The sequence below is a fragment of the Liolophura sinensis genome, chromosome 10 (genome assembly GCF_032854445.1).
Source record: "Liolophura sinensis isolate JHLJ2023 chromosome 10, CUHK_Ljap_v2, whole genome shotgun sequence".
Lineage (NCBI taxonomy): Eukaryota > Metazoa > Mollusca > Polyplacophora > Chitonida > Chitonidae > Liolophura > Liolophura sinensis.
This window is the reverse complement of record NC_088304.1, coordinates 8194656-8207031: the sequence shown is the minus strand read 5'-3', so window position 1 is coordinate 8207031 and position 12376 is coordinate 8194656. Positions and strand designations below refer to the sequence as shown.

Here is a 12376-nt window from a genome sequence, read left to right as displayed (position 1 = left end):
GAAAAACATTTTCTAAAAAACAGTATGTGATAAATATTGTCTGTCTCGTTATCAGCAGTAACAGGTACAAGGACAACTGTTAGTAACAGGAGCTTCTTTTTGTTACCTTTACCAGGCAAGAATTGTACATAGAGAGAATATATCCTGATAAAAGCACTTTTGTTTGACATACTATCAGATTTCTGTATAAGTCTCTTCAAACCGCACATTTCAGGGTAGCCTGTACAAGTATGTATATTGTGCTAACATTTTTTTCAATCATATGGTGACTAGGAAAACGTTGGTAAGTATATATGTATAACTATGTTTGGATTTGACATCTTAATGGTTATAGCTTTCTTTGCCTTGGTATAAACAGATGATTTATTCGGCTCTAGTCTGAAGAATGTCGATGGTGAGTTGACTGGGGAATCGATCGCAGTGCTTTATTCAGAGCATACAACCCTCTAGGTTTATTTTCGGTTTCGATTTCGGGTACAGTGTAAAAGAAATTCCTCCTTTAAATGTGTCAGGGTACGGGCTGTTCGAGTTACCCCTAGGTACCCCAGTTACATCTTTTGATCATGACAAGACACTCAAATGCTTCAGAAACTACTCCAGACTGTTATTCCAAGATCAATAACGCACTCGGATGACACTCGGTGTCGACACTTGCCGGGTAAAATGACGGCTGATGATTGCCGTGCAGCAGAGAAAATAGCCCGAAATATAATACAATATATTAGTTTCAGGTTGCAGTGACCAGAACAGTCGTACGCTCAACACAGGTGAAAGTAGAAATCGAGCTAATCTATTTTGTTTTAGAAACATATCACCGGTAAAATAAATAACGCTTGAATGGAAACAGCGACTGGTAACTCATAGAAACGATAATTAAATTTTGCATAGGTTCCGGTTTTTAAGGTCTACCTGCTTCGAGGTATGGCATGCAGTGGGGACGCACGTCCACGGCCTCGTGACCATTGTAGTCTAGCGGTTCCCTAAAGCTGGTGCCACAGCAAGACGGCACACCGGTAGTGAAATTCTGAAATTTCTTTTCTGCTTCGTTTGGCTGTATTTTGGGATACGTGTCGTCCTTCGGCAGTTGTTTGCATTAGCGAGGCCTGACTGAATCAGTAAATCCTACGTATTCGAAAGGTGTTTTCCATATTTTCTCTGTGTATTTTTAGGCCATGGGTGTAAGTTCACACTTTCCTGTGTTGTGCTGCTACGGTCATAAGCCACACATAAATATAAAATAATATCGAAATTAGTTGTAAAAGTATAGGGACTGTCTCCTGTGCTTTGTATTGTACAAATACGGAAGTCTCACACGTTTGCAGGTCATGTACCGCCGTAGCGTCACAGAGTCAACGGTGGTTCGATTGTAGTGGGGTAGATTTTCTGATGTTTTTTCATTAAATTCTACCGTTTTCTTTTTATTATTATTATTATTATTATTATTATCATTTTTTGTCCCGTTCGCGACATTTTAAATGATCAGAAGGGATTCAGGGGACATTTAACTATCCATCCACGGATTAACGGCCCCAGCGCTGCATGCTCTGAGTTGCCAGTTTTATGTGTCATTAGATAGTCACACTTAAGCCATTGCAAACGTTCACCCATTTAGGCTTAAAAGCCTGAAGAAGCCATGCCGAGACTGACGTTAAACGAACGTAATTAGGCGGTTGATATGCTTGCCGCAGGATTCACGAAACAGGTGGTCGCGAGGTGGATGCATTGTCACCTCTGCAAGATCGGTGGATTCGTTTGACACACCTCAGAAACAGACGTAAAACTGCCGTAAAAACCCACAAATTGTTAGAAATCGTTTCCAGTAGACTGTTTTGCGCGCACATCATCCTGCCATACGTCCGCCGTTGACGTCTCAACATCGTCAAGCAAGGTTGCAGTGGTGCAGTCATCACATCAGACGCGCTGAACATACGCGCTTATATACCCAAGGGCCGATTCTACAAAACCATTTCTGACTTAAGTCAAAATTTGAAGTTCCCTGTTAAAGCTTAGTTTTGGGCTTCGGAAATTAGAATTTTGTCCACTTCCAAAAAGTCAACATTGTGAGGAGGTTTTCAATTTTGATTTAAGTCAAAAATGGCTTTGTGGAATCGGCCCCAGGACCGTTCTGGCAAAGGGTTTAATTTCAGCGCTAAGGATATTACCAGGCATCCACCAAACGGCCTTCCGTAGGGTATTCAAATATCACACCTAGTGAAACTGTTATATCCTGTGGCTTGTGCTGTCTTCCTTGCGAGTGTTTAAATTCACTTGACCATTATGCCTAACATACTCCGTAAAGCGCATGCGTCCTAATTTTTTTTTAACTTTACAACTCGAACAACAGTCTTAAACATATGAATAAAGTTTCGGTATTTAGGACTACGGAACGACCGAGATATCCATTCTTGTGCTATGGACTTTGGGTAATATTTTAGCCTTTGGAATTGAGATCTAATTGCATTTAATACAGGGCGAATAGTAAACAAAAAAATTCCTGTCATAAAAGGAGCTTAAACCTGTTTCTGTTTGAGCAAATACTCTTTTTCATTGACTTTTAGAATCTATGGCCCTGAGCGTCCACTTTTCTTCAAGGCACTGTCTCTTGCATCTTCATTTTTTTGATTGAGAACGGGTGTACTGATGTATGATATGGCGCATAGATCGGATAATACCAAATGTTTGTCTTGTTTTAAAGTTTTTTTTTGTGTTCTCCCCTGATTAGATGCCATCCCAGTGAATGAACAGACGACCGTCTCAACTTCCGGTGAGTACATTCACAGCAAGTCAAATGATGACCCCGCGTCACTTTGCCAAAAAAGAGAGTCCTGGTGCTCTGAATGACATGGGACATTAGCCCAGCTGTTGCTTTCCTTAGAGAATATAATAAAGACGTACAGCATAGAGAGAAAATCCAGAGCAGCAACGACGGTGTGATAGTTGGAAATGGTCTCACGTATCCGGTCAAATGTGACCTCTTGTCAGTTTATCTCAGCTTTTTATTGTAACTGTTCATGTAACTCATAAATTGTAGCCAAATACACGCCAATTAGCACCATGGCATAAGCAGAATTAGGCAAAAAATGCCGTGATGTTAATTATAATTTATTAGAATTTATTACTTAAAATGCTATGTTGTCATTACATTTACCATCCAATTGCATTAAAACAGTGCGAAGGAACCAGGTCTCGGGGATTTTTAGTCCACCAGCAGAATTCTGGTTTATGCAGGAATGCAATATAATTAACAAAGAAAAACCAGAGAAGCAACGACAGTGTGATAGTTGGAAAATGGTTACAGGTAACCGGTGAAATATGGCATTTTGTCAATTTACCTCAGCTTGTAGTAACCAATGAAACGCCCTAACACCATGGCTTGTTCTTAGACGTGACTGGTCTGGAACCGTCGTTATCTGAGCATGGTCACTTGTTTTCTAATTAATGGCTGAGACGGGAACAACTACTCTTTGTGAGGGAGCCTCTCTCTTTCAAGGCTCTAGAGATCGTTGCATTTTGGATTAATCATGTCTGCGATAAATACTCGATACGGAGAGGCTATTTGATATATACAAAAAAATCCAGAACAAAATTTGTATACTTTGTTGTGACTACCTTTGTAAATTGGGTATGTCCCTTGTTGTGACAGACCTTGCATATTTCGCGTGTGTATCGCTAGTTGTGACAGATCTTCGCATATTTCGTGTGCGTATCGTTTGTTGTGACAGACCTTCGCTTATTCCGCGTGTGTATCGCTTGTTGTGACAGATCTTGCACATTACATTCGTGTGTCGTTAGTTGTAACAGGCCTTTGCAGATTCCGTGTGTGTATCACTTATTGTGACAGACCTTTGCACATTCCGCATGTGTGTCTCTTGTTGTAACAGACTTTTGCACATTTCGTTTGTGTATCTCTTGTTGTGACAGATATTTGGATATTCCGCATGTGTATCGCTTGTTGTGACGGATTTTTACATATTTCGTGTGTGTATCGCTTGTTGTAACGGATCTTTGCAAATTACGTGTATGTCTCCTTTGTTGCCACCGACCTATGTCAACTGCGTGTGAGTATCTATTGTATCAATGTGCTAATTATACACATGCATTTTGGGGATGTCCGACTTAGACGTTGAACCTGATGTCAAGCTGTTATGTTATCCAATGTAAGACCTGTCATCATTGACAATCCGATTCATTTACAAGTAAACAAACAAATAACAACGACCGTTTGCAAACATTTCGCTTGTTGTGACGGATCTTTGCAGATTGCGTGTGTGTGTCCCTTGTTGCGACCGACCTTTGCAGATTGCGTGTGTGTATCCCTTGTTGCGACCGACCTTTGCTGATTGCGCGTGTGTATCCATGCTGTCAACGACCTGTGCAGTTGCGTGTGCGTATCCTGTGTTGTCAACGACCTTTGCAGTTTGCTCGTGTGTATGTATATTACTGAATTGTGGCCTTGCCTGGACATTGTGCAACTGTATCATTTTTCTAGAATTCACGGTGGCACCAGTTAGACCAAAACCCGCGAAGCCCAGGGATACCCGACGAAAAACAGGTATTACGAGAATGTTAACTGCTGTACAACAATATGTTTTCTCTGGTCAACGCTACAGACATTCTCTGTTCTCTATAACCGAGGGAATGTTCGACGCACACAACACGCAATAAGAATAAAATCCGAATCAAACATAATCTAATAAAAACGGTGTATGTGAACAGTACATTCTGCAAAATTTCTTCAATAAAAACCACCGGCCCGGATAGCACAGTTGGTAGAGCGTCCGCTTCGGGACCGGTAGAATCAGGATCAATCCTTGATCGAGTCACACCTAAGGCTTTAAAAGAAGAAGTTGTAACTTCCTCGCTTGGCGTTCAGCATCAAGGGGATAGTGCAACGACTGGTTGACCCGTATCAGTATAATGGCTCGGGTGGGGCGGCTTACTTGCCTTCGGTAAATCGTCTCAGTGAAGCAGCACTAAATAAAAGAGCGGTGGAAATCCGTCCTGCAACAAGGAGGCACATTACACGTACATGCGCTCTAATGATTCCTTCGTCGTCATATGACTGAAAAATTGTTGAGTACGACGTTAAACCCCAAGCACTCAATAAAAATCATAACAGATATCTCTGTTTTACCTTTCCCTACAATTTGTGAGCCCCAAAATGTTTATCAAGTTATATTTCACCGATAATATGTTTAAAAAGCGATTGAAAGCAGTTTTTGTTTTCAGTTTTCCTTCAACCAATCATACACGTTCGCTCTAAATTTTAGTCACTCAAGTCATTCAACTGACTGATCAAAAAGGACTTCGACTAAAGGCTACACCTGAATGGACAATAAAGGCGTTCACGGCGACCGGTTGCGCAAGACGATGTCAGGAACCCGGCTCTAACTGTCAGCTGTTTAACTATAACCAAGGGACCAGGCAGTGTCACGCCTATTCCACCGAGTCCGTGTTGAGGGAGGGATTGAAAGTGGAACAGGGGTGGAGCTTGTGGAAACTATCATTTACGGTTTTGTACTGATGACAGAATTGCAGGATATAAAAACTATTATCCAGCAGTCAAAACTAACATTTTCTACTAATTGACAATAATTCAGCTGACTTTCTAATGAAACGTATCATTGTGCACAAGGAATTTGAAGTATGTACAAAAGGAAATTAACTCAGAAACAAAAGCGTTTTACAAAAAAGGGATAAATTCAACTAAGAATTTGGAAAAGCAGCGAGAAGCGCGGTTTTTAACGTTTTTCCGCGGTGGAAACGTTTTCTTCGTCGTGGAAAGGTTTTCTCTGCGGTGGAAATTTTATCCCACAGAGAAATTTCCTACCGGTGAAAAAACATTTACACTGACGGAGAAAACTTTTTTTCGTTTATAGCTGAATTTATCAATTTTGTCAATATTTTTGTATTTGCATGCATTTTCTTTTCCACAGACTTTAAATTCTTCGTTCATAATAATGTTTTAAAAAAAAAAACATTGAAGCGGGGTAAATCATCAGAAAATGTTTAAGAAATCGCACTAATAGGCCACAATGCGAAACAGACATTCGTGTTCGAATCGTTAACACGAATGGATGCTGTGAGACAAAAATCCCAAGACCAGTTTTCAAAACAGCGTTCAACACAAATGACCGAAGATCTATGAAAATGTATCAAGTAAGAACTTACGACGGATTTATGCAACGAGAAGCTGTCCACAGCTGAGTCTTGCAGATACATGGCGTTTTAGCGTCTGATAGATCTTGTTTAAAACGTGATGATTTGAATCTACGTCACAAGTTATTGATTTAAAAACTAATGACCCAAGTATGGTACATCAAATGCCTTCATTCTAAGTAGTGCTTATCCCACAGTGAGTATAATACTCTTAGTAGCTAGAGATCGGTCTTGCGATCTGCGACATAGATGTAACCAATTCCTTTTAACTCTTAGGTTTATGAGTATTTATGTTTCTGATGTTGATATGGTGCTTTTTCATTATTCACCCACTACGAGTTGGAAATTTGAACCGGTTGACATATCTAGACCATGGACTGAGTATAACTAAGATCGACATTTATGTAAGACAGGCTTTACGTAAGGTAGGCATACAGAACATGGCTTAGTATCTCCATTGACGAGGAAATGAAGAAATAAGTTCATGAAAGGTTCTTCTATAGATAGTCCTTCGGGATAAATCTATAGCATTTATGATTGTAATACTAAAGCTTGCATTACACAGAAAAGTTACAACTCTGTCACAAATCCCGGGAGGTCATAAACGGTAAAGGACACACTAAAATGAGGTCTATATCATATGAAATATATCCATTTCAGAATTTTTCTAGCGGAATAAAACCGTTTTCACAAGATTTTATGGTGGTCTGTAGTGACCAATAGAATATTAGTGATTTTACATGCATATGCTTTGCTTGAAATAGTTCGTTTCAGGGTCATTAGGCGAACGTTGTATTAGAATTAATATTATATGTGTATGCGTTTTTAATGACGAAATCTAGAAGTTTGTGTGGGTTAAGTATCAAAAACCTGGTGTCGTCATTGGTCTCAATACGTTAAAAAAAGCCGTCATAGAGTTTACTAGGTTGAAAAAAAATTGTAAAAAATGAAATCGAGCTGGTGTTGTACATACAGAAGTGCTGTGGTTCTCCCAGGACGGGATCTCTTCCTCCATAACCCTGAGGATAAGGGCCCGGTTACATGAAGCTCACTTAGCCAAGCAAGCCCTTAACTACCTCGACAGCATATGTTGTAGAGATATGATGTGCACTTAGCTAAGGCCTACTTTACACTTAGTCGGCAATTAAAATACCCTATCCCCTCCACCGCTTTGTTGATGTCTGTAAAAATGAAGTAACCTAACAGCCTATGGCTGGTTCGGTTAATAGAGAGCTCACTGACTTACTTGACCTGGAAAATTCTACGATTAAGTTTTATTTATTTATTTATTTATTTATTTATATGATTGGTGTTTTACGCTATATCCAAGACTATTTCACATATACGGCAGCCGCCAGCATTATGGTGGGAGGAAAACAGACAAAGCACGAGGAAAACCAACGACCATCCGTAGGTTGCTGTAAGACCTTTCCACGTACGACCAGAGATCTACACTTAAGAGATTACTACTTCCGATGTTATATATTGTAAATTCCAAGATTACTCGTCCCAGTGGGAAGAGGAGATACGGGAATATATTGCCTCAAGGGTGAAAGACATCAATTATGTGACATTATAGGAGACATTGCGGTTAATATTTGGTTGTAACTCATTTGCATTACCTGAGCCATTTATTCAAGTTAAAGTAAAGTTCAGTCGGTGGCCTAATGCTTAGAGCGTCTGTCTCGAAGTCGGGAAACACGGGATCAAATCCGTGTCGGGTCATAAGAAATGGTACTTGTTGATGCCTCGCTTGGCGCTGTGCACTGAGAGGTTATATATAATTAGAGCAAGGAAAAAGTACTGGTTGGCCAGGTGTTACTATAATGTGACTGGATGGGTGTCATGTCTGGTGTGTTCGTTATGGACTCGCCCTGCCACAAGAAAACACAGCATGTACACACACACAATGACTCCTCGCCATCATAAGTCATCATAAAATTATTAAGTACGACGTTAAGCCCCAAGCATTCATTCATTCATTAAAGTTTAAAGAGCTAGATTTAGCATAAATATATCGTGATTATTTTAATTTTAAGCCTACAGTGATTTTTTCCCACTACCCATAAACATGGCAGCCGTCACAACGAAGGGTGGTGGTTTTCCCTACCCATAAACCTGGTCCCCGTCACAACGAAGTGTGGTGGTTTTCCCTACCCATAAACCTGGCCGCTGTCACAACGAAGGGTGGTGGTTTTCCCTACCCATAAACCTGGTCGCCGTCACAACGAAGTTTGGTCGTTTCCTCCCCCATAAACCTGGTCGCGGTAACAGCGTAGATTGGTTGTTTCCCCCACCGATAAACCTGGTCTCCGTCACAACGAAGGGTGGTGGTTTTCCCTACCCATAAACCTGGTCGCCGTTGAAGTGCATAAAGCCACCTACTAATTTTGCAGTTAAAAATGAATACAATGAAATAATCGCACAAAGATCGAATTGTCCGGAAGCTTTCTCACATAATGTATACTGACATTATTAATGTTTTCTCCGTTGAATTTAATGGAGGCAAATCGATGCTCGGTTAGAGTTGCCCCCCTGTGCCCAGTTTTGCCGTAGGTGTTATTATATCTCCGACTCAAGCTTCAGTGGTTTAGATGGTCTTGCATGACAAAGCGATCGACTACGCTCTGTTCTTTAGGTGGTCTTAAATAACTCAGCGGTCGACAACGCTTTGTCGTTTAGGCGGTCATAGACGACTGGGCGGTCAACAACGCTCTGTCGTTTAGGTGGTCTTAAATAACTAAGCGGCTGACGACGCTCTGTCATTTAGGTGATCTTGCATGACCAAGGAATCGACAATGCTCTCTCGTTTAGGTGATCTTAAATGACAAAACGGCCGACGACGCTTTGTGGTGTAGGTGATCTGAGATAACTAAGCGGCCGACGACGCTTTGTGGTGTAGGTGATCTGAGATAACTAAGCGGCCGACGACGCTTTGTGGTGTAGGTGATGTGAGATAACTAAGCGGCCGACGACGCTGTCGTTTAGGTGATCTTACAATGTAGATGACCACGCCACAGACTCACTTGGACATTTGGTTTTAAATGACTAAATGGTTGACGACGCTCTGTCGTTTAGGTGCATGGTCTTCAATGATTTATTTATTTATTTATTTGATTGGTGTTTTACGTCGTACTCAAGAATATTTCACTTATACGACGACGGCCAGCATTATGGTGAGTGGAAACCGGAGAGTGCCCGGGGGAAACCCACGGCCATCCGCTGGTTGTAGGCAAACCTTCTCACGTACGGCCGAAGAGGAAGCCCTCATGAGCTGGACTTGAACTCACAGCGACCACATTGGGGAGAGACTCCTGGATCATTACGCTGCGCTAGCGCGCTAACCACAATCTGCTGTAACAAAAGAATGCCTTCTAGCATCATTCGGACGACAGTCTTTCTGTTAAAATGAACAGATTAATTTTTTGAGAGTTGAGTGTTGATGTTCATATATCCAACTTGAAAATTTTATCATGAGTTGAATAAGAGGTGTTTGAAGCAGTGCGCCAGAAACTGTGGACATTCCCATCTGTATAAACTTACAAGTGAAATTATACAAATTGACACACTATTTTTTGTAAACAGAACTTGTGAAGTTGATTGAAATCCTCATGCAACACAAAGGATACTATAGCTCAGCTATGAAATCCTCATGCAACACAAAGGATACTATAGCTCAGCTATGTACTCTGCCCATGTACGACCTTCTGTGTGTTGCTTGCTGTCCGTACATAATTTACAACCTCAGAGTTGAAACTCATGGATCCATCTTGTCTTAACGTCCACATGACAAGAAATTATACTTAATCGCCCTTTTGTTAATTTCAACGCGTATTTATTCCTCATAAAGAACCCACTAACATCAGCAATGCATTTGGTCCATGCTCCTCCCTTCAAGCATTTACCGATAAGCAGTCAAGTATAGGCCTATAGGCTTTATGGTACCAGTAGGTTAAATATTACAGATACCGGTATTGATTAAACTAAGGTACTTAATTTCGCATAAAATTTTTTGTTTGTTTTTTTGACAACAACAAATGATGGATATAAATTTAAGTGATGTACAAAAATAGCTTAGTTTTAGTCTACCTTGAGCGTGAGGGGGGGGGGGGGTGATCGAAAAAACAGAGCCCTTTTCAGGATCAGCCTCTACGCTGAAATGCACGGACGCGTTTTTAAATCTATTTTTGCTTCGAATTTGCCGCCTTTTTAGGGTAGCTCTTCAGTAAAGGAGGGAGGATTGTCCCGCCCAGCAAATGATGGATTGATCTAACGTACAGAGTTCAAAGAACAGTGTGTTACTGGAAATAGGAGCAGTTGATAGGATAATTCAAAAGGGAAAGGGTGAAAATATGTATTTACGGGTGTAAGTTTGAGAGGAGCGTGGCGCATGAATGGCTGGTAAGTGTTAGTAATGAGATACCGGGTTAAATGTGCTGATGTTGACATCACGAAATCTCCGCTTTGACAACTCTGTCGGGGATTTTACCAGCTGATTGTCTGGTTAACTGTTAGTGTCACGTACCTACATTGGTCTGAGGTAGAATTGGCATGACTGGATAGCTGTTTTCTGGGAACGATAGGGATACATGTGGTATTGTGCCAAAATACGAGGTGTTTAATGTTATTATACCGAATAGAGCATATGCGTAAGTTACTGCTCAGTTTAAACCTGTTAAATACTATGCCCACCACTCTGTCTCTCAGTTCTTCTACGACTACTACTAAATACTAACCGCCGGGGAGTTCCCTGCGCCTCAGAAGTTGTTCCTGAGAAGTGCAATGGGCTTCTTGAGACATCCTTACTCTGACTGCCTATTATTATTATTATATAGATATATATTATTTTATATTAAAGAGAGGCGTAACGGAGGCCTAGTGGTGGTTAATCATCAGGACACATGAGGTGTGAGCTGCGAAAGACTCTTAACTCCTTTTTTTATACTGGCCTACTGTTGTTGGTGTCTCGACGCTTTACAATTTTAATTTCGTACTCAACATAGGTCCAGGCCGATTGTCTTTGTTATCGAATAAGTCTCATGCAAATAAAAGACACCAACCTAAGTCCTGCTTTCCACACCCACAACACCGCCACCATATGTCCCTACTCGATTTAGAGTAGATTTATTATACCCATGAAGGCTTTCACGGTATACGGGCAGCTAAGCACATGTCCAGTTTCACAGTGGAGCAGTCAGAAGATGGCAGCATTCGCTGGGGAGCGTACACCTTCATGGGTATAATAAATCTATTCTAAACCAAGCAGGGACATATGGTGGCAGTTTGGTGGGTGTGGATAGCAGGCCTTTAGGTGGGTATCTTCTATTTACTCCAGACTTACTCAATAACAAAGACAATCAGCCTGAATCTTCATTGAGTATGAAATTGACATTGTAAACATCAAGACTCCAACCATGCTAGGCCTGTATAAGAAAAGGAGTTATACTTTTTCAAGGTTAATGAGGTGAATTTGTATATTCCCTCGCCAGGTGACAATAAGTGAAAACTGACCACCATAATATAGATGAAAAGTTCATGAGCATGGCGTTCATCACAGTCAACCAATCAGTCAATTTGAAGGATAAGATTACCACGGAGGAAGGATGGGTACCAGTAGTTGCATATGTCCCTCCCCTGGTTTTAGAACTCTTGCACATGTCCTCTGTATCTTGTTTCCTTACTGTGTTTATATCTTTCAGGCCAAATTCTACAGTAAAGGCAAAGAAAACACTAAAATAAAGTATTTATCAGATGAAAGATCATTAAACAGCGTCCCGGAAAATAGTTTGATTTATTTTTTTAGGATTTTTTTTAACCAACTAAAATTCATTTAAAACAGGATTCTGTGGTGGTCTTTTGGGCCCCTTTGGTTATCAGTGACGCCACAGCAATATTTTTGGCTTGAAGTAGTTCGTTTAAAGGTCCCATTTGTTGAATGTATTCATAGCTCTAAATGAAGATACACTTTGAATGATGAACTATAACATTCTGTGTGTGTTCAGTGGTCAAAAAGCAGAAGTGACATCACTGGTCCCAATATGGTCAGAAAATACCACAGTAGAATCCAAAGTTTTAAATTTATTTTACTACATGTACAGTAGATGGAAAATATTCTGAAAAAAACAAAACAAATCAATATTTAATGGTCTTTTATCTGACATATACTTCATTCTAGTGTGTTGTTTGCATTTAAGAATTATGTTGAGGCAACAATTAC

The 12376-nt window shown here is 40.5% G+C and overlaps 1 protein-coding gene across 1 annotated transcript in view; it reads left to right on the top strand.

Moving 5' to 3' along the window:
• The first annotated feature begins 10402 nt into the window (after positions 1-10402).
• The window catches only part of LOC135476851 (uncharacterized), a 43768-nt gene continuing 41794 nt past the window's right edge, over positions 10403-12376 (top strand). Inside the window, 1 exon segment of the mRNA XM_064756995.1 lies at positions 10403-10560. The gene's annotated coding sequence lies outside the window, so the exon portion shown is untranslated.